This window comes from Engystomops pustulosus, chromosome 7 (assembly GCF_040894005.1).
Source record: "Engystomops pustulosus chromosome 7, aEngPut4.maternal, whole genome shotgun sequence".
NCBI lineage: Eukaryota > Metazoa > Chordata > Amphibia > Anura > Leptodactylidae > Engystomops > Engystomops pustulosus.
The window spans coordinates 96,568,704-96,591,555 of record NC_092417.1 but is presented as its reverse complement, the minus strand read 5'-3'; the positions used below and the strand labels follow the sequence as shown (position 1 = coordinate 96,591,555).

Genomic DNA, 22,852 nt, shown 5'->3' with positions numbered 1-22,852 from the left:
ACGGTCCCTGAAGTGAAGAAGTTTTATCAATATGGGTCTGGGGGCCGATCCTGCTGGCAGGGGTCGAGTCGGGACCCTGTGGGCTCTTTCAATGGCAAACATTGGTGTTAGCTGGTCGCGCCCAAAGGTGGAAGTTAGCCACTGCTCAAAGAAAGTCACTGCATCTCTCCCCTCCGCTTTCTCTGGAACCCCCACCAGACGGACATTATTTCTTCTAAGCCTGTTCTCCAGGTCGTCCGTTTTGTCAAATAGTGCACGAACATCCTGGTTACATCTTCTTATATCTCTTTGCATAGGTGGAACAGCATCCTCCACATTGCTAATCCTTCCCTCCATCTCCTTCACTCTTTCATTAATCTTATACATATCATGCCTCATGCGTGTGAGCTCTTCTTTAAGACCCCCCATGTGCAAATCAAGGTTGGAGTTACACAGAGCCACAGCAGATAGAACATCTTGTAGTGTGGGCTCTGCTGCTGCCCTCTCCTGCTTCTCTGCTGCTGCTGCAGACTGTGTGGGGTTGCAGCTGCTCTTATCCTGAGCAGGTACTTTATGTGGAGTGTGGATCCCCTGGGGAGGCTCTGAGGTGGGTGACACACTGGGGTTTGGAGGGCCTGCTGCTGCTGCCTCATCTGCTGTATCAGCGCTGGGGCTGCCAGGGGCCAAGTTCTCATTTGGGGATGCCCGGGGGGATGTGTGCGCAAACTGGCTGAGCCGCGCTGCGGCCGCCTCGCTCCTCTCCTTCTGCTTACTTTCGCGCGGCGGCGCCACCTTGGCCGCGCGCTCTGGCTGCTTCCCCTTCTCTCCTTTGCCCGCGGGCCGCGGGTCGCGGCAGTCGCTGCCGGCATCTGGTGTCTCCCGCCGGGTACCGGGTGTGATGGGGCAGCTGCACGCGGGGATTCGCTCACCGGTGATGCCAGGACACAGGATATACTGCAGTAAGTCACCGGAGCTCCCTCAGCGTGCGTCCGATCACATCCCTGGTCAGGCCACGCCCCCCAAGTCAGAATATTCCTAGTTGCCCATGGCAACCAATTACAGCTCAGCTTTCATTTTACCAGTGCTCATGAATATTTCAAAGTGGAACTGTGATTGGTTGCCATGGGCAACTAGATATATTCTGACTTTCAGACAGATTGATAAATCTGCCCCAATATTCTTTTCACCTCCACATCGTTGCATATACTATATTACGCTACTTATCTTTTTTTGTATACTGTATGTATTGAAAATCTAATAAAAAATATTATTTAAAAGTGATGCTGATGGAGGGAAAGATCCCCTTCTCCACGGCCAATGCACTTAGATGCTACAGACACTTTAGACCTTCCCATTCCAAGCATTTGATTTATTATTTTTCCATTTCCAGATTTTACACTATAAATGAATAAATCCTCTGCTGACTTTAATGAATCCCATAGAATTTGATAGGCTGTAGGGATGATGACATCACGGAATGTTTACCTCTAGCTGGGCATTATGACATCATGAAAACTGTATAAGCGGCAGCCATCTTGGAATCCTTTTGAGGGTTATAGTTGGCGATAAAGTGTGAGTATGTTTGTTTTTGTCTCCTGTGTTTTTCTGAATTATATCCAATTTTCTTTTAATCTAACTTCTCTGATTTCTACTTTGGAGCCCTCATATTCCCCACATCCTCTATGTTAAAGACATATTCATTTTGAAGAAATATATAAGTACTTACCACAAGGCTTCTTTTAAAGAAACTTCTCTGGTTATTATATGCAGTTTCTTGAGTTATTTTCTATGAAGAAAATGGAGAATAGAAAACAAAGACAGAGTTATGTAAGTCACAAATTCCTGAAGTTGTTTGTATACAGAATGCAAAAAATGGTGAAATAACTGGTATTGTGATATTTGTATAGACACTGAAACATTACATAGTTATATATACTGTACATAGCTACTATCTCATACACATCCTAGTTATCCACAATACTATATCAAATGGCTACATTTCACTGAAAGATAAAAGTTCTCATGTCTTGAGGTTCCTGGATAAGTGAATATTGTATTCCCATATCAGTTAGATATTAGGGTCAGGCGTTTGGATAAAATATTACAGGATATATTTACACTAAAATCTACAGTTGGGACGGCTCATGAGGCAGTGTACAACTATGTCGTATACAGTAGTCTACAGTAGCATATGTAGGTCTCTGTGATACATTTGGGAACATTTCTCTGGTTGTTTTCCAGTCTTTCCATTGTGTATCTTTTATACATTACAACAATGGTGGTGATGAAACAGAATTAAGCTACATTCACACGATGTATGCGGTACGGCGGGCATACATTGGCGCTGCGGAGAGGAGCAGGGAATGAGCGCTGCTCACATCCGCCCCTCTCCATAGGAAGATACAGCGCACAGCGCCGTATCATGGGAAAAGATAGGACATGTCCTATCTTTTCCCGGGCTACGGAGCGGTACGGTGCCGTGAGCCCATAGAAGTGTATGGGGAACGTATATCGGCCGTATATACGTCCCCCATACATGTGTGTGAATGTATCCTTACTCTCAGCCTATATATTATTCATTACTTGGGCATTTTGCTTTATACATACAGGGTAGAGACCATCACATAGATCATACAATGTCTGACTATCAAGAAATCTCCAGTCATTTCTGATCAGGATTTGTAGAAACTCATAGATGAAAATGTTACATCCCACAGCCCATGTGTATGTTATATACTGTACAATGTAAGAACCTGAACTGATCCATGGACTTTATCCCCTTCTCTTTTTATACTGTCTGTTTTACTATTCCAGCCTTCAGAGATTGGCAAGCAATGTAAGTAACTTGCACTAATATGTCACATTATACATATATATATATATATTCATCCTAAGATCTTAATATACAAATGACATACTAATACAAATTATGTAAGAAGAACCCTTGGTTGCTTTGTAGTTTTTAGTCAAATTCATTTCACACATGCTGCACATGCACATTTTTACACTTCACATTTTCAGATAAATACATATATATATATTTCATACTATTTTTTATTATGTATGGTCCCATTTTTTATACTATATCATTTTACTATTTTTTGGCATTAAAGGAAACCTACCACTTGTAGTGGCAGGTTTCCGATGGCAATACCGAGCACCAGCTCAGGGTGAGCTGGTGCCGGAGCTTATTTTAGTTAGTGTTTTAAACTTTATAGCCGGCGCATGGAGGTACGCGCTCGGCGCTTACCATGCGCGCGGCTCTCATTCACTTCCTATGTAGCCGCGCGCACGGTAAGCGCCGAGCGCGTACCTGCCTGCGCCGGCTATAAAGTTTAAAAAGTGTTTTAAACCGCGATACCGCGGTTTAAAACACTAACTAAAATAAGCACCGGCACCAGCTCACCCTGAGCTGGTGCTCGGTATTGCCATCGGAAACCTGCCACTACAAGTGGTAGGTTTCCTTTAAAGATAACCAGACACCCTAAGATCGAAGCACCAAGACACCAAGCGCATGACCGAAGCAGCTTCGGCTATAAAGTTTAAAAGTGTTTTAAAGAGCGATGCAGCAGTTTAAAACACTAACAAAAATAAGCTCCGGCACCAGCTCACCCTGAGCTGGTGCTCGGTATTTCCTTCTTATACCTGCCACTTCAAGTGCTAGGTTTCCTTTAAGTTTGAGACAGCATCCAAATTTGTCCAATCTGGGCCTGCTTGCACTGTGTCGGGTTTCCGCAGCAGAAGGATCCCAGTTGCATAGGTCCAGGAACGTACAATTGAGGAAAAAGCAGCAGCACTGCCTTGTAATCTAGTGAATCAAGTGCTCTCTTCATTCATTAGAAATACATACAGCATTTCAATGCCCAGTCTTTGCCATGCCAGACTTGCTGTGACCCGAGATAACTTTGCTTTTACTTTGACAAGCTTGTCTTTTGTCGTAACATTGCAGGTATTTCTGATGAATAAAGAGAGCACTTGATTCACCGGATTACAAGAGTGCTGCTGCTTTTTCCTCAAATATGTAGCCTGGTCCACTTGACACTGATTTATGTATAATCTCTTCTGTGCTTTGCCTATTGATTCATTTTATGCAGTGCCCCCTCTTAAAGAATATACCCACAATGCATCATTCCCTAAATAATCATTGACATAGTTCTTCACAAGTCTTTATAATCTGTTGTTTCTTTTTCAGTTGCAGACCTACAACTTTGGTAAATAAATCTTTCTATTTCTTCTGCCAACTTGCTAATTCTATTTGTTATAAAGGGGACAGTCAGATATTTCCTGTATTATTTTATAGAGGGTTTCCTAAATCTGATACAATGATGTCACTAAACCATGCTATTGCTATCTGATCTTGGGGCAGAGCTGTAGCAGTTGAAATAGAAGGGGTGGCCCTGCTGGGTAATGTTAGTACCTTTCCACAATATTTCTTGCCAAATGGTGTTCTGTCAGCGGCCAACCAACCAACCAAGTGCAACACAGCTGTATTTAGGTGATGGATGCCATCCTGCATCTCCTTACACAGCCACCAGCTGAGAATGGAGCGGTGTATGAAACTAAAGCATTGCTTCATCCTCAACTAAGAGAATAATCCTAAAACTGCCTTGGGGGAGAAATGTTTAACTCTTTATAACTCTAGGAAAGTCTTTATAATGACCTGTATTTATGACATATGAGATGATATATGTTTCATGTACAATAGGGAGGATACCCTGGAACAGTTAAAGAACACAATGGAAGAAACACTTGCAGCTTTGGCAAAGATAAAATATTTGGATGATATGTAAGTTTCAATATAAAATAATATGCTATAAATAAAATTATAGGTTATAGGAATATAAAGATGCTTCAGAATAACATAATGTTTTTTTAGGTAGAGACATGTTACTTTATGAGTAGTAGGCCTAGTGGAGATAAAATGGAAAGTAACCAAGTAACTAAGTCTGGCCTTAGGCTTCTACAAGCTCGGGAGTCGTTGATAGGTCTCCTGGTTGCCAATACAATCTATTAGCTTTGATGGGTTTATAGAGGAACCCATCTCTTTGTAAAACCACATAGCGGTATTCCCATTTCAGCAAATAAATTATTGTTATTGTTTGTATAATAAAAAGTTATACAATTTTCCAATATACTTTCTATATGAATTTTTCACTATTTTTAGATCTCTGCTTGCTGTCATTCTATCGGAAGCTTCTATGTTATTTCCATTGGACAGAAATCTGACCATGATCACACAGGTGCAAGACTTGTATAATCAGAGCTGTGTGATATAACGAGCTGTGCACCTGCAAGACCATAGAAAAATTTCTGTCCACTCGGGGTGTGTTCGCACGTGGTGTTTTGGATGCGTTGAAACGCATGTGTTTTTAAATGTTACAATGCATTTGGCTACTCTGGAAATGTTTACACAGCTGCTTACACTTACGGCAATGAAGAAAAACATTTCCAGAGTAGCCAAAATGCGCCTCCAAAATGCGTGAACCCAGCCCCAGTGGACGGAAAACTGTCCATGGTCACACAGGTGCACGGCTTGTTATATCGCACAGCTCTGATACTAACGATACTACTCTTGTGCACCTGTGTGACCATGGTCAATGTAAGTAACATAGAAGCTTCATATACTAGTATAGACTGTATGTACATATATCTCTCATATAAACCAATTTTTGTTAATTAGTATAGAAGGGGCCACCCTGCTACCTTCATATTATGGCCATTACAGGCATCTGCAAACTGCTCCATTTCCATTGTATTAATCTTTTCCCACCTTGCAGACTGTTTCATGTGCAAACATGACCTGTGCAAATAAAACAAAGTATTTGGGCTGGAGATGAAGCACGGGAACTTTACCTCATTTGTAATAATAACAATGCCCATGCACAACCATAATAAAAGCCTGAAATCAAAATATTGTATATAATATATGTTACATCTACATTAGGGATGAGACCATTAGACAGCTAAAAGAGAAGATGGAGGAGGACATACAAGGTCTTGATGAAAAGATATTCAATATGTAAGTATAAAGATAAGAAGACCATGGGGCACATTTACTAAGGGCTGTGCACCAGTTTTCTGTCAGACTTTGCACATTCTTTCTAGTGTAAACTGCTTTCTCAGGTATCTAAGAAGTGTCGCACGCGACCCTTCTGTGGTGCAGCTGCAATAGGCATCATGTGACACAAATTAGGGGGCGTTTCGGTGCTTAGTCGGACCATGCGACAGATTTATCATGCAAAGTCCGACAGAAGGGTGTTGCATGTCATATGTTAAAGGTGCACCATAAAAAAAGTTGGTGCACTCTGTCGGTGCAGGGGGCACCGGATTCAAGAAGAACGGGTGCCAGAAATCCTGAATCTGACGCACACTGCACTATACACAGGCAAACAGTTTGCACTACTCTTAGTAAATGTGCCCCACTATATAGAAGATTACACCATAATATAGATTCTTCCTTGTAACTAATGAAAGATGACTTACTCAGGTAGAGCTGGTATACACCCTGTTTACACAGACTATGGAGAACATTTATCAGGGCTTGTACTCTAGTTTTCTAGTTAAGTGATACTGTTTTCTAATTTTCACTTCTTCAACAGATGGATAGCCAAGGTGAGAGCGGCACCTACTGCATTTAGGTATGTAGAGTCCCACAAACTAATTTTTGTTGGAATTTTCCAGTTTAAAGTATGGCAGATGTACCACAGTTGTCATATGGCCAAGGGCAAAGTTTAGGCCAAATGACTGAAAACCGTATGCAGCTGAATGCTAGTGTATAGAGAACACACTACAATACACCTCACATATTCACATATACATTTTAATTAAATAAAATATCAAAAGTCACATGTAACTATAATTGGTATCAGTAAACGCCATAACTATTCCCTTCCAATTACCAATTTGGTGGGTCCCTATGCTATTGGCTGCAAGAATCACATGGTGTCCACTGTCACCTCAACACAGCACCAGCAGGGAACAAGACCCAGCACCTCCTGTACCTATACTGACAGGCTTAGTAGGTATCAGAACAAATCTTCCAACACAAAATCAACACATACTTGCTAACTGCATGCAATTTTAACGCTTTATTAACCAATTCGTGGTACTTCTGCTGTCTGTTATCCGGAAAATGCTTCTCTGCAGTCCCACTGACTTTCGACTTAATTTTTTAATTAATTTTTATTCCTCTGCCTTATAAAAATGGTTGGAACATTATACAAGCTCTTATACCTCTTGTGCCCGCCCTTCATACTCATACACTGTAAGCTCTTGTTAGCAGGGCCCTCGCTCCTATTGTTCCATATGAATTTTATTACTCTGTAATATTTTATTTTATTTGTGAAGCTCTATGGAATTTGATGGTGCTAGATAAATAAAGATTATCATTATTACTATTATGATTTGGCTCTTTGAAAGAAGGAAAGAAAAACAAAGCTGAAACATTAAAAATTCTCTTCACCTGGAGGGAGATAAATGATAGAAATTATACAAATTCGTTTGTAAATCGATTGTTTTTTTTAAATTACAGAGATGAAAGAGTTAAACAACATAAATGGCGTCCTAGGCTCCGCACCATTGGGTAAGATCACGATATAATATAGAAATAAATCAATACACAAAAAAAAATCATTACAATATTTGCAGTCTAACCTTGTGGTGACATCGCTATGTCATGTCCACACTTGCTGGTCCAGAGTTGCTCATGTCATGTTGCACACTTGCTGCTCTTCTGATACAATAATTCTTAGAACCTGTGACCATGATCGCTCCTCCCACTTTCCATGGTAATGATTATCAGAGGCACATCCTGATTGGCCACATGGCTACAGTATGGTGCAGTGGGACATGAGGGACTCATTATTTAAACCGAATGTCCAACAAATACGGCCTTACACAGTGATGTACACTTATCTTCCATATGTTATATTGCACAGAACATCCAATAATCCTATAAACTGGGGCCATGTTTTACAAACAAAGATTATTCCATTTAAGAAGCTTCCCTTATAATGGCTTCTGAAAACTTTGTCATGCTTCACTTTAATGAAAATCTCCACAGTTATCTTGACATGTGCTTGTCTTCTTTTGAACCTTTTAAGCATTTTTTTTTTAAATCTGAGACCATTTAATCTATCAGTTCTCTTTTGGGTGATTTCTATACTGTCTATACATCTGTGGTATTTATAGAGGCTGAATGACAATGGTACTCTACAGGAAGAAATTCTATTGGGTCATTAAGCTATGAGGCCAGGAGGGGTAGTAATGTATTTACTAGGCCACCTAAAGTTCCCAATCCATCCATACATTGCCAGGTGACCAAAGACTATGTTACAGAGGACTCATTGCTTTCTGCCATATAAATCCCTACTCCTCCATGAGCCATATTTAATTACCCCCTTTAGCTCAGAGGTGCATGCTACCATGTGGCAGTGCAGAAATGGGTCAACTGCCTTTTTATTAATTCCCCCTCCAAAAAACACGACATGCACATTAAATAAATTTTTTATATGAAGAAAAAAACTTAAAGAAAAATAAAGTATAGGGGAGGCAACATCTAAGTTCAAATCCAAAGCTCTTAAATTAATTATTACAGTATAGAGTAATTTATTACATGTTCTATATGCAATAGGGAGCTCACGCTAAAAGAACTGGAAAGGGAAATTATAGAGAAATATTCAAAAAAGACTCCAGGAAGGAAGAGGACGGTGATGAGTATGTAAGTGCAGAAATTAACCAGCTAATATAGACAGACACTATAGATGAATACACATTATCAGTTACATATAGAGGCTTCATTATCACATAGAGGCCCATTTACTTAGGCTTTGTGCTGCTTTGCGACACACTTTTTTCGGATTGTGCTCTATCTTTAATAGTAAAACGGCTTGCACAGGTATTTAAGTAGCGGGTGCGTTGTGATTGTGTCGCACGTGACCTTTTTTTGCCGCAGCTGCGCTGGCTTCCATGCAACACAAATTAGGGAGCGCACCGTCCGACTGATTCGGACTGAGCATGGGATTTAACTTTCAAATTGTGTCCCAAGCCCTAGCACTTTGATGCACCACTAAAAAGATGGTGAACTCTGTCAGACCTGAGCGGGAAGCGACACATGCAGGATATCGGTGCACATTTAGTGAAACGCGGCACAGTGCATTATAGACGGACAATGCACTTTCAGTGAACTCCAGCGGACGGGTAAACAAATGGGTCTAGAGGATTGCAGCAGTATGTTTACTACAATCCTAATGTTCAGGCTATTACTTCTACAACTTTTATTATGTGGGATTAAAAATTCTCCACCCTGTAGTTTGGATTGTGACTGATGCCACAACACCAACTCTGTCTGGTTCAGTCAATAAAAAGGGAGACTTTTTATTCTTTTATTTGGATATTTTATAATTTTAGACACAAAATTTGACTATTATGAAAATGCCTTAATATTTTATTTCAATAATTCTTTGTCTATTGTAATGTATTCTACCTGTGAGGCTACACCCCCTGTAATCTCACACTTCTCCAGTATCTGTATGACCAGGGGTAATGCTTGCATTTTTGGAAAGTAGATAACATTGCTTATCATCATAAGTTTACTGGATTTCTTCAAATTCTTGTTACATTGCTTTCTATTTTTTAGCCTTCGGTCCTTCTGTTGCTGTAGCAGCAAGAAAACAGTAGCCTGACCAGTAAGTATACAGAGCACATGTACATCACATACACATTGGGGGAATTCATTATAAGAGCCATGTGGGACAGCTGGTGCTGGAGCTGGTCCATTCCATAGCACTGTGACATGGTCCCTGATGGCGGTCCTGGGCCACACCTCTCAAGCAGCAAACTGCTAGTTCAGAAATTCCTGTATGAGTGAATAGGGTGATAAGCACATGTGTAGCCATCGCTTATTGCCCTGCAAGTGTTACAAAGGTATAACCTCCTATAATGACACAGGTCAAATACAAAAAATCAGGCCTGGTCCTAAAGCCCTAAAATGGCTTAGACCAAAAGGGGTTAATATGAGCTTTGATTGGTTACTATAAGCAATGTGAGGTAATGTGAGCTTATGTGTGAGGTAATATGGATAGAGATAGAGGGAGAGTGACAGACAGACAAAGATAGACACAGATACAGACACAAAATAGTTTTTGTTAACCCATTCTATTTTGTTATAGTTAGGAGCAGTTATATACTATCCCAGAAAACACTGGGGGTGACAGCTAGTACATAATATAAATATATTAGTCACACTTTGTCTAACTTTTCTTTTTCTTTTTTTGTGGCACTGAAGTCTTCTGGCAGTCTCCTGGCTCACCTGGCAACGAAATCTGTTGGCACTATTCTGACTTGGCACTGACGCACCTGGCACAATTATTACTTGGCACTGACGCACCTGGCACAATTATTACTTGGCACAGACGCACCTGGCACAATTATTACTTGGCTCAACTGGCACTTGACTCAATCAGGACTATTTCCACCTGGCAACTTGGCATTATTCTGATTTGGCACTGACTTACCTGACCCCTGATTTACTTGGCACCTCAGTCTTCTGGAACTTACCTGGCACCTAAATCTTTTGGCACTTATCTGACATCTGGCTCACTTGGCTCCTTAGTCTTCCGGCACCCGCCTGACACCTGGCATCTTATTCTTCTGGCACTTACCTGACACCCGGCTCACCTGACACCTGGCATCTAAGTCTTCTGGCACTAACCTGACACCTTGCATCTTAGTCTTCTGGCACTGACCGGACACCTGGCACTCACCTGACACCTTTTTTTTCTGGCACTTACCTAACACCTGGCTCACCTGACACCATAGTCTTCTGGCACTCACCTGACAAGTGGCATCTAAGTCTTCTGGCACTTACCTGACACCTGGCATTTTAGTCATCTGGCACTTACCTGACACCTGGCATTTTAGTCATCTGGCACTTACCTGACACCTGGCACTCACCTGACACCTGGCATTTTAGTCATCTGGCACTTACGTGACACCTGGCACTCACCTGACACCTGGCATCTTAGTCTCCTGGCACTCACCGGACACCTGGCATTTTAGTCTTCTGGCACTTACCTGGCACCTGGCATTTTAGTCTTCTGGCACTTACCTGACACCTGGCATTTTAGTCATCTGGCACTTACCTGACACCTGGCATTTTAGTCATCTGGCACTTACCTGACACCTGGCATTTTAGTCATCTGGCACTTACCTGACACCTGGCATCTTAGTCTTCTGGCACTAACCTGACACCTGGCATTTTAGTCATCTGGCACTTACCTGACACCTGGCACTCACCTGACACCTGGCATCTTAGTCTCCTGGCACTCACCAGACACCTGGCATTTTAGTCATCTGGCACTTACCTGACACCTGGCATCTTAGTCTTCTGGCACTTACCTGACACCTGGCATCTTAGTCTTCTGGCACTTACCTGACACCTGGCATCTTAGTCTTCTGGCACTTACCTAACACCTGGCATTTTAGTCATCTGGCCCTTACCTGACACCTGGCATTTTAGTCATCTGGCACTTACCTGACACCTGGCATTTTAGTCATCTGGCACTTACCTGACACCTGGCATTTTAGTCATCTGGCACTTACCTGACACCTGCCATTTTAGTCATCTGGCACTTACCTGACACTCACCTGACACCTGGCATCTTAAGTCTTCTGGCACTAACCTGACATTTTAGTCTTCTGGCACTTACCAGACTCCTGGCTCACCTGGCACTCACCTGACACCTGGCATTTTAGTCATCTAGCACTTACCTGACACCTGGCATTTTAGTCATCTGGCACTTACCTGACACCTTTCATTTTAGTCATCTGGCACTTACCTGACACCTGGCATTTTAGTCATCTGGCACTTACCTGACAACTGGCATTTTAGTCATCTAGCACTTACCTGACACCTGGCATTTTAGTCATCTGGCACTTACCTGACATTTTAGTCATCTGGCACTTACCTGACACTCACCTGACACCTGGCATCTTAGTCTTTTGGCACTAACCTGACATTTTAGTCATCTGGCACTTACCTGACACCTGGCACTCACCTGACACCTGGCATCTTAGTCTTCTGGCACTTACCTGACACCTGGCATTTTAGTCATCTGGCACTTACCTGACACCTGGCACTCACCTGACACCTGGCATCTTAAGTCTTCTGGCACTAACCTGACACCTGGCATTTTAGTCTTCTGGCACTTACCAGACTCCTGGCTCACCTGACACCTGGCATTTTAGTCATCTAGCACTTACCTAACACCTGGCATTTTAGTCATCTGGCACTTACCTGACACCTTTCATTTTAGTCATCTGGCACTTACCTGACACCTGGCATTTTAGTCATCTGGCACTTACCTGACACCTGGCATTTTAGTCATCTGGCACTTACCTGACACTCACCTGACACCTGGCATCTTAGTCTTCTGGCACTTAGCAGACATTTGGCTCACCTGGCACATCTGGCACTCACCTGACACCTTAGTCTTCTGGCATTTACATGACACCTGGCTCACCTAACACCTTAGTCTTCTGGCACTTACCTGACACCTGGCGCTTGAGTCTTCTGGCACTCGCCTGACATCTTAGTCTTCTGGCACTCACCTGACACTTTGGTCGTCTGGCACTCACCTGACACCTGGCATCTTAGTCTTCTGGCACTTAACTGAAACCTGCCATTTCCGGAACCCACCTGACACCTTAGTCTTCTGGCACTTACCTAACACCTGGCATCTTAGTCTTCTGGCACTTACCCGACACCTGGCATTTAGTCTTCTGGCACTTACCTGACACCTGGCACTCACCTGACATCTTAGTCTTCTGGCACTTACCTGATACCTGGCATCTTAATCTTCTGGCACTTACCTGAAACCTGGCATTTCCGGCGCCTACCTGACACCTTAGTCTTCTGGCACTTACCTGACACTCACCTGACACCTGGCATTTAGTCTTCTGGCACTTACCTGACACCTGAATCTGTATTTCCCATGAATAAATTTACTTCTGTGCAATGAGTGTTTTGGTGTCATTTTGTCAACTTTGTTCTTGATAATTACAACCTATATAGTTTTGTGGCAAACCACATAGAAATAAATTCTGTAAAATGTCTTTTATGGGATTGGTCTGTATAGAATATAGGATAACGTGCCTAATGGAAGCAGCAAATATGTAAATGAGCACAGAAATGTACAAATAATAAAGAAAGAGTCCTGTGGCAATAAAGCAAGAGGCATACTTGCTGCACGTAAGTGGCTGCAGACTCACCTTTGGGTAAGGGCAGTTGCACATTGGGGTTTTTTTCACATCAGTGATTTGTCACTGAACCCATTTGAGCTTATGGACACATACAGATTGGTTTTCTCTTCATGACTTCAGTGATTTTTCACTAATGCCTTACTGACCCATTCTTTTCAATGGACTTTTTTTTACAACTTTTTTTTTCACTGATTAAATTCTGCCACTGAACACAAAAAGAGCAGGTTCTAAACTGACCCATGATCAGTGAAAAAAAAGTAAACTGTGAAAAAGCCCATTGAAAGGAATGGTTCAGTAAGTCATCAGTGATGACAGGAAGAGAAAACCAATCTGTATGCATCCATAAGTCAAAATGAGTCCAGTGACAAATCAGTGATGTGAAAAGCGCCCTTCCCCACAGAGATTAATGCAGTAAATTGGGTGCAATATAACTTATTCCAGTGATTATGAGAATTATGTGTGGCACATTGTAGTTTGTGTAGGTAGCACATTTTAGCTGATATGTTATATTTTGGGTAGGGATCTAAGAGATGTGGTGCAAATTAAAAAAGAACAATTTTGAGAGTTGAACATTTTCAGCTTTTTAGACAGAAAGTAATAACATTGGAATTCTTTTTATAGAAACTAATTTGTCATACATCTTTTTCTTTAATATTTTTTCAAATGTGCTTATGGTTTTAATAACAATTTCAGAGATTTTCAAGACATTTTTAGTACCGTAAACTGACCCTAATTTGGAAAGTACTGCCCTCAAAGAATTTAGGGGTTTAGAATTTTTACCACACAGGTGGGTGACCCAAAGATAATCCAGAATGGATGGTACAGAGTAGAAATATGCCATTTCTGCCCAAATATATTGTGCCCAACATATTCCACTGGAAACAATCAACCATATGTGGCAATATTCTATGGTCTGGGCACACTGCAGGGCTTAGAGGGAAGATGCAGCATACGGCTTTATGTAGTACATCATGGTAAATCTTAATGTGTTATCCAATCCTGGAAAGTGGTGAAATATTAGCACTCCCTCCCTCCTGGTCTCCAAAAATTAAATGTTTGATTAACACCTCTTTAACACATATTCATTATATGATAACACAATGTGCATGGGCATATTCAATTGGACACCCTCAATATCCTCATGGTGCTATAGGGCTGAAGCACCTGGTCCAACAAGTCAGGTAATGTGAAAGAAGGTTTTATAAAGCAGTGGCAGTATGCAGTATAATGTTACTAAAAAAACGACCATAAGGCCAATATTCCAAACAATAGCGCTACAATTTCAAAAGCATACCTCCAAACTGTGACCCACAGCATTACTACAACATAAAAGGCACAAAAAGCACAATAGTGATAATGAACACAAGATTCTATACAAAAAAAAGGATTACTAATCATTTCAGTAGAACGTAGAAACTCCATTTATTTTACCGCTGTCCTGTTGTTAAGCACCACCATGCAAAGGACAATATCAAAAATGATGTACTAGGCCCAAATAATAACACTTCATTCAGGGTCGGACTGGCCCTGGTCCACCGGTGGGCCCAAACACCTGTGCCGACAGGGAGCCATGGCAGAGGCCTCTGTGTCCATAGGAAGCCCCTGCCTTTAAACATGGGGCGTGTGAAACATTTCTGTTGGACTTTGTATGATAAATGTGATGCACGGTCCGAATGAGAAGCGGAACACCCATTCCAGTGCAGTACATTGCAGCTGCGACACAAATGTGTCTCGGACGCTTCTTATATACATGTGCAGGCAGTTTGCTCTGAAAAGAATGTGCAAAGTCTGACAGAAAACTGGCACAGGGGCTCTAATAAATCTGGGCAAATATGTTAATAGTGGAGTAATTGGAAATGTTTTCTTGGTTATTTAATTGACTTTAATATTTTTTTCAAGAGTGGTGTAGAGGGGTTACCCAAACAAGGAAGCAGTTATACTTACCTCCACATGGAGCACCAGTCCAGCACTTTACCTCCCTTCAGCTTCCAATGTCCTCCAGATGTAGTTGAAGATGGCCAGCTACTCCTGCAATCTGTGTAGTTCCATGGGAAGTTTTTCTTTGCCCTCAGCATGATATATTCATATTTTTTTCGCAGGCCAAATATCATTACACTACAGGGTAAATTTGGACCATGAGCCAGTTTGACACCTCTGCATCAGATGGTCTGCCAATCCTGCTACAATTGATAGGTCTAGCTAATATACATCTAATTCTTCTCTCCTGCTTAGTTTCTTTTCACACCTCTACCCTATAGAATTAAGTCCTACATGCCCCTATTGCTACATATTAGGTTATATGATATCCATGGCATTCTGATTAGGTTGAGAAGATAAATAGAGAACAAAGTTATAACAATTTTATGAATTGCAAAATAAGAATGGTGATTGACGACGTCATTGTGTAGTACAACCTCATAATATAATGCTAAGTAATGTTCTTTTACTAGAGAATAATAAGACTAACTCACATAATGGGGTGAAAAATAAAAGATCAGGAAATAACTCATTTTTGGATCATGTTTTATGCAATATGATGTAAAAAACTCTTTCCCATAATACAAAATTATGCAATGCCTAGACAGCATAGGATCAGATCACAGTATAATCACCAGAAAACTATGCTGGGTTTACTTACACCCAGTAGATCCCTGCCATCAGAGCTATTTCAATATCTAAGATCCCAAAAGCAGTTTTTTCACTCAATGGGGGTTTTATACAGGAAATTTATTATAAAAATGTGGAATCTGTGGATCTGCATTTATTTTTTACCTCCATTGGGGGTAAAGAGTTCTACAAAAAAAGTGTAAAAGGTGTGGCAAGGGTGGAGAATAGGTGGGGCCAACCATAGCTGGGAAAAGGCATTATGGTGCCTGTCACAGGTGGTCCCGCGACCCATATCACGGGTTGCGGGCTCACCCGTGCCTCTCATTCCCCCACAAGCGTGTTGCACGCGCAACTTACGGGTCACGGCTCCTGCTCCGTCCTCTTCGGTCCCGCCAGCCGCTCCATCCTCCTCGGCCGTGCGCTCGCATTCCTGACTCCTTGGGGGCGCGTGTGCGCCGGCTTCTGCAGATTTAAACGGGCATTGCACCACTAATTGGCGCTGGCCATTCTCAGGCATACTATATGACCCTGCCTCTTCCTGTGACCCCTGCCAGATCTTTGTTCCTTGAGCCCCAGAGAAAGCTGTGTTTATGCCTTGTGCCGTTTCTGTGAATTCCCGTTGTGACCCTGGTTCCGTTTCTGACTTCGCTTCTTGGCCGTCTGCCCTGACCTGTTGTTAAGTCTCCAACTCCGATCCTGTGCCGCCCGTCCTGACCTCCTGCCTGTCCCCGACTACGAGATTGCCTGCCGTTTCTGTACCTCGACCTGGGCTGCCACTGTGGACAAGTCACACCTGTGTAACGATCTGGTGGTACCCCACTGCAGCAAGTCCAACCCGCTTTGCAGCAGGCTCTGGTGAAAAACGGGTGCCACTTAGACTCTGGTCCCAGGTAGTGGCTTGTGTCATCGTCCGCAGTGGTTCAGAGGATCCACAACCTCTAAGCCTGACAGTGCCATAGGCAAACAAAAGAAATGTGCTCAACATCCCACCATAAAATCCAATTATTGTGGAATGATACCATAATTGCTAGAGAAGAGGTTAAAGGGAACCTTTTCTCATAGGGTTCCAACCATGAGCATTATAAAATACAAATCAGTTCAATCATTATAAAATACAAATCAGCTACATATAAAGCTACCTACTCACAAACCTTTGTTCTCTCTTCCCACAAACCACAGATCCACGGAAATCCAATTAAAAATTGTAGTTTATTTCATAAATGTAAAAATCAGTCCAGACATCACATCATGAACGTGGGGCATGACAAAAAAAAAGAAGACGCGATTCGTCCACCAGGACATGGTTAAACTTTTAGAATAAACAGCAAGCATTCTTATACCAGATGTGGTCTACTAGTGAGTCAAAATTAAAGAGACCTGAAATATAGTGCTAGTAACCATATGCATTACGGACAGAAAATAGCCTGGGGTTTAACCCTTACAAAATAATACATTATTAAAATTGTTTTAATAAAAACACTTATTGCAAATAATGTACATTTGGTACCAAGTTTTTAAGGCAAGAGATAAATATATTTGGTTATAAAATGACCTCTAGACATATTAATAAATTCCAAATATTATTCCATATTATATCTCCACCACTCAGGAGACAAAATGTAATAATCTATATAAGAATGTAAAAAACGAATGAAGGAAAGGGGGGGGGATCTGGAGAAAAGAGGAAAAAGGACAATGAGTGTAAGGTAGAGAGTACACCTATAAACAAGGTTTGCTATGTTTACATTTTATTTAATTTTTGTTTATTTTTACCGGGGGTATTTATGGAACTAATAAAATATAATAAAGGTCCCTTCTAAGGTAGAGACTCATTGGATATCTGCTCTTCAAGAGGAACATCCAATCGGTCTCCTTATTTAGTAATTTTTTTTATTTAGATCATCTCCTTTGGATGGTTTGTGAACATTTTCAATACCCTCCCAGAGGAACGTGGACACATCTTTGTTATGGATATCCCGGAAATGTTTAGATGCGGCTGACACATTCACAGTAGGGCTGGATACATCTGATGGGTGGTACAGCCCACCTACTGCAATCTGCATTTGGTGCAAGCTAGGAGGTACACAACATACGAAGTGTTGCAGTTAAAGGGGTTTTCCCACAAACTTAAGTTAGGCCCTACCTTACTGATCAGTGGGGGTCTCAGTGATGAGAACCCCACAGATCACAAAAACGAGGGTTCCAATGGGGTCCCATGTACCTCCGTTGGACCCTTGTCGCTCCATCAGACTAATGAAGAAGACTATTAATATTCAGCTAGTTTGATGTTCCCCTTTATGGTACGTAAGGTCAATTAGCTATTGATTTCCTCAAACATCCCTTGACCACAAGGGGTCCAGGACACACAAGAAGTGGGGTAGAATCATCCACACAACCAACTGACAGTCGGTAGTTTCTGCAACTAGCTATTGTTTGGAACTATCGGGCCTAAAGCCAACCCAAGTAGAGTGTATATACGGAATCACAGATGTGGGAATTTGTGGATCGAGATAAAAGAACAGTGCCGGTTAACCCCTTCCCGACGCGCGCTGTACTAGTACGGCGCGGCGGGAAGTGACTTCCCGACGCGCGCCGTAGTACTACGGCGCGCGATGTACCGATCACCGTGTCTGCAGACACGGTGATCGCGGCAAGATGGCGGCTGTCCCTGACAGCCAGCCACCTTGCCTCGTGGACCAGAGGGGTTTCGTCGCACCCCCCGGTTCACGATCGATGCTATCGGCTGGTCAGTTCAGACCAGCCGATAGCGCTGGAATGCCGCTATTACCGATCGCCGTGTCTAGAGACACGGCGATCGGGACAAGATGGCGGCTGTCCCTGACAGCCGACATCTTGCCTCGTGGTGCAGAGGGGTTTCGCCCCCCCCCCCTCGTCCGCGATCGCTGCTATTGGCTGGTCGATGCGACCGACCAATAGCAGCAGTATACGTCACCAGGGGGTCCTGTAGGTTAACACAGGATGATGATTGGTGCTGTCTAGGACAGCACCAATCATCATCATTAGGGGGCATGTCTGGTGGCATCATGCCACCTCCCATAGACATCCGATTGGCCGATCTATACAGATCGGCCAATCGGATTTCAGATGGGAAGTTCAAATTAGTGATCACTGTTCTGCACGTCTCATTCTAGTGTGAGACAGCGTGCAGAACAGTGTATATCACCCCCCTGTGTTGCTGGACCCTCTAGAATTGCTGGCTGGCACCTTTCTGGGCACCACCAGTGTGATCCTCAATTGCTGCTGTGACTACTACAGTAAGATCTCACTTCTGTGTGATCTCTAATTTCCCTATATCAATCCCTGTTCCTGATCCCTTCCACCCCTTCCCTGTGTGCGTCCTGCGACGCCGAGCACGTGTGCTCATTTTTTGGTCGCAGTTTTTTTTTTTTTCTCCTATTTTCCCCTGCACCACCTTCGTGGTTGCATCCTGTAAGCTGGGCACTGATCAGTGACTTGCATCACTGATCAGCTTTAGCTTCAGCTTTTTTTTTTATACAGGAGGGTTTTTTTTTTGTTTTTTGCTCAGTTTTGTGTGTCCTGTGACCGCCAAGTGCAGATCGGTGACACACATCACTGGTTGGCACTTGTGCTTGCACAGTGCCAATTTTTTACTGCTGCTTTTTTTTTAATAGTTTTTGCACACACAATCCATCTCGTGAGTGCGCTGCGACAACCGAGCGCTGATCAGTAGCATCTTACTGTTCAGCACTTGCTCCTTTTTTGTCGCTTTTTTTGGTTGTAAAAAGAGAGGGATTTTTTAATAGTTTTTGCACACACAATCCATCTTGTGAGTGCGCTGCGACAACTGAGCGCTGATCAGTAGCATCTTACTGTTCAGCACTTGCTCCTTTTTTTGTCGCTTTTTTTTGGTTGTAAAAAACAAGTGTTTTTTTTTTTTAATAATTTTTGCGCACACAATCCATCTTGTGAGTGCGCTGCGACATCTGAGCGCTGATCAGTAGCATCTTACTGTTCAGCACTTGCTCCTTTTTTTGTCGCTTTTTTTGATTGTAAAAAAGAGGTTTTTTTTTTTTAATAATTTTTGCACACACAATCCATCTTGTGAGTGCGCTGCGACAACCGAGCGCTGATCAGTAGCATCTTACTGTTCAGCACTTGCTCCTTTTTTGTCGCTTTTTTTGGTTGTAAAAAGAGAGGGATTTTTTAATAGTTTTTGCGCACACAATCCATCTTGTGAGTGCGCTGCGACAACTGAGCGCTGATCAGTAGCATCTTACTGTTCAGCACTTGCTCCTTTTTTGTCGCTTTTTTTGGTTGTAAAAAAGTTTTTTTTTAAAATAATTTTTGCGCACACAATCCATCTTGTGAGTGCGCTGCGACAACTGAGCGCTGATCAGTAGCATCTTACTGTTCAGCACTTGCTCCTTTTTTTGTCGCTTTTTTTTGTTGTAAATTTTTTTTTTTCCTGTAGTAAAAGTTCTAGTTACGGTTACGGTCTATTCTTTCATCGTCCCACACGTGTTGAAGCACAACATACACACCCCCTTGAATAAAGTTTACACGTGTTAAAAGCACAACATTTATACACGCCCCCACCCCACCCCACCCCAATAAAAATGTCCAATACATCCCAAATATCTTTTTCAGCAATGGAGGCTTATGCCTTCCTTGCCGAGACTGATTCAGAAGGGGAGGATGCCCCATTTCTTTATTTTTCATCCTCTTCCTCCTACTGCCCTTCCTCTTCATCTGGTGATGAGGGGCCCTCAAGAAGGCGCCCCAGGACCACCGCCGAGCATGTTCCCCAGCCCGCAAGTGATTCATCATGGAACCCACCCCCTGAAAATTATGTGCCCCAAATTCCTGAGTTCGTGGGCAGCTCAGGAATTCATTTTGACACTGACGGCCTCACTGAAATAGATTTTTTCAAATTCTTTTTCTCTGAGGACCTCCTAAATCTCATGGTGTCACAGACAAATTTATATGCCCAACAATTTTTTGCACAAAACCCCACTTCATCATTTTCTAGGTGGACCCCTGTAGATGCAGTAGAGATGATGAAGTTTTGGGGTCTTGTGCTCCACATGGGCATTGTTAAAAAACCAGAGGTTAGGCAGTATTGGAGTACTGATGTTTTCTACAGTACTCCAATTTACCGCACCGTAATGACGCGGCCACGCTTTGAGGCAATTCTTAAATTTTTGCATTACAACGATAATGCACAATGTCCACCTCAAAGTGATCCATCATTTGACCGGCTATATAAAATTCGGCCAATCCTCGACCATTTTGGCACAAAATTTGCCGAGGCATACACCCCTTTACAAAACATCTGTGTAGACAAGTCACTGGTACATTTCAAAGGCAGGTTAAAATTCCGCCAGTACCTGCCCAGCAAGAGGGCCAGGTACGGAATTAAAATGTACAAGTTGTACACCCATAGGTACATAGGTACCTAAGGGTACACCCATAGGTTTAGGATTTATGAGGGAAAAGACACCCAAATTACCCCTCCAGAATGCCCCCCTGTCCTAGGAGTTACAGGGAAGCTTGTGTGGGATTTGGTGCACCCACTTCTGGATAATGGTTACCACCTCTACGTGGATAACTTTTATACCAGCATTCCACTTTTCCAATCCCTAAACTCCAGAGGTACTGTAGCGTGCGGCACTGTACGCAAAAACCAGAGAGGCCTCCCGGGATCCCTTGTTAGGCAGCCACTTAGAAAGGGGGACATAAAGGCACTCTGCAATCAGAACATGATGTTGGTAAAGTATAAGGACAAAAGGGATGTCCTTGTTCTGACCACCATTCATGGGAACTCCAGCACCCTCACCCCTGTACGAGGTACCACCACCACTACCCCTAAACCAGACTGCATCCTGGCTTACAATAAATACATGGGTGGGGTTGATCTGTCAGATCAAGTGCTGAAGCCGTACAGTGCTCTACGGAAAACAAAGATATGGTACAAAAAGCTGGCTGTGTACATTGTACAGATGGCACTGTACAACTCTTACGTGCTGTTCCAATGTGCAGGCCATGCTGTATCATTCCTCCATTTTCAAGAGGTGGTGATTAAGGCATTAGTATTTGGACAGGAAGGACAGGTCCCCAGTACCTCTGGATTAGATGTCCCCCGTGTTGTTCCAGGGCAACATTTTCCCGGTGAAGTGCCCCAGACTGCATCTAAAGGAAGGACTCAGAAAAGATGCAGAGTCTGTTCCAAAAGAGGGGTTAGGAAAGACACTATATACCATTGCGAAACCTGCCCTGAGAAACCTGGCCTCTGCATGAAGGAGTGTTTCAGGATATACCATACAACTCCTGAGTAATAAAATTTTAATAAAAATTCTTGGGCATCCATAGCACATTATATTGGGAAAACCACCTGTATGTTCAAAATGCTCACTACACCACTTGTATTACACTACACCACATATTACACCTTGCTCAATTCTTCAAGGGGTCACTTTTTAGGTTTTACTCTGTTTTGTACCACTAGGGCTCTCCAAATGCATCCTGACACATGTAAAGGATTTCAGGGTTCTAAAAGACAAACATCACTCTTTTCCTCTACTTTGCACCCAAATCACATTTGATATGCACATGTGGGGCAATTCTACATTTGGGAGAAATAGTCTTACAAATGTTGGGGTATTGTTTCATCTTTTATCCCTTGTAGCTTAAAATAATTTGGGGAAAATTTTCACCTTTTTCCTTTTGGGGTCTAATTGGATCATACACCTTTAGGGGTACATACACATATTACACCTTGAAAAATGTTCCAAGGGTGTATTTTCCAAAATTGGGGTCACTTGTTGGGGTTCTCTTCTGTTTTGGTAACACTAGGGCTCTCCAAATGCACTCTGACCCATGTATAAGATTTCTGGGTTCTAAAAGACACACATCCCCCATTCCCTCTACATCATACCCATACCTTTTATCTGCACATGTGTGGCGATTCTATATCCAGGAGAAATATGGTTACACATTTTGTGGGGTTGTTTCATCTTTTGACACT

At 42.5% G+C, this 22,852-nt stretch overlaps 1 long non-coding RNA gene across 1 annotated transcript in view; it reads right to left on the bottom strand.

Moving 5' to 3' along the window:
- LOC140070606 (uncharacterized) overlaps nucleotides 1-22,852 on the bottom strand; it is an 89,991-nt gene that overhangs the window by 60,566 nt on the left and 6,573 nt on the right. The window contains exon 2 of the long non-coding RNA XR_011848956.1: nucleotides 1,706-1,765. This is a non-coding gene — a long non-coding RNA (uncharacterized lncRNA). The remainder of the gene's footprint in view (nucleotides 1-1,705; nucleotides 1,766-22,852) is intronic.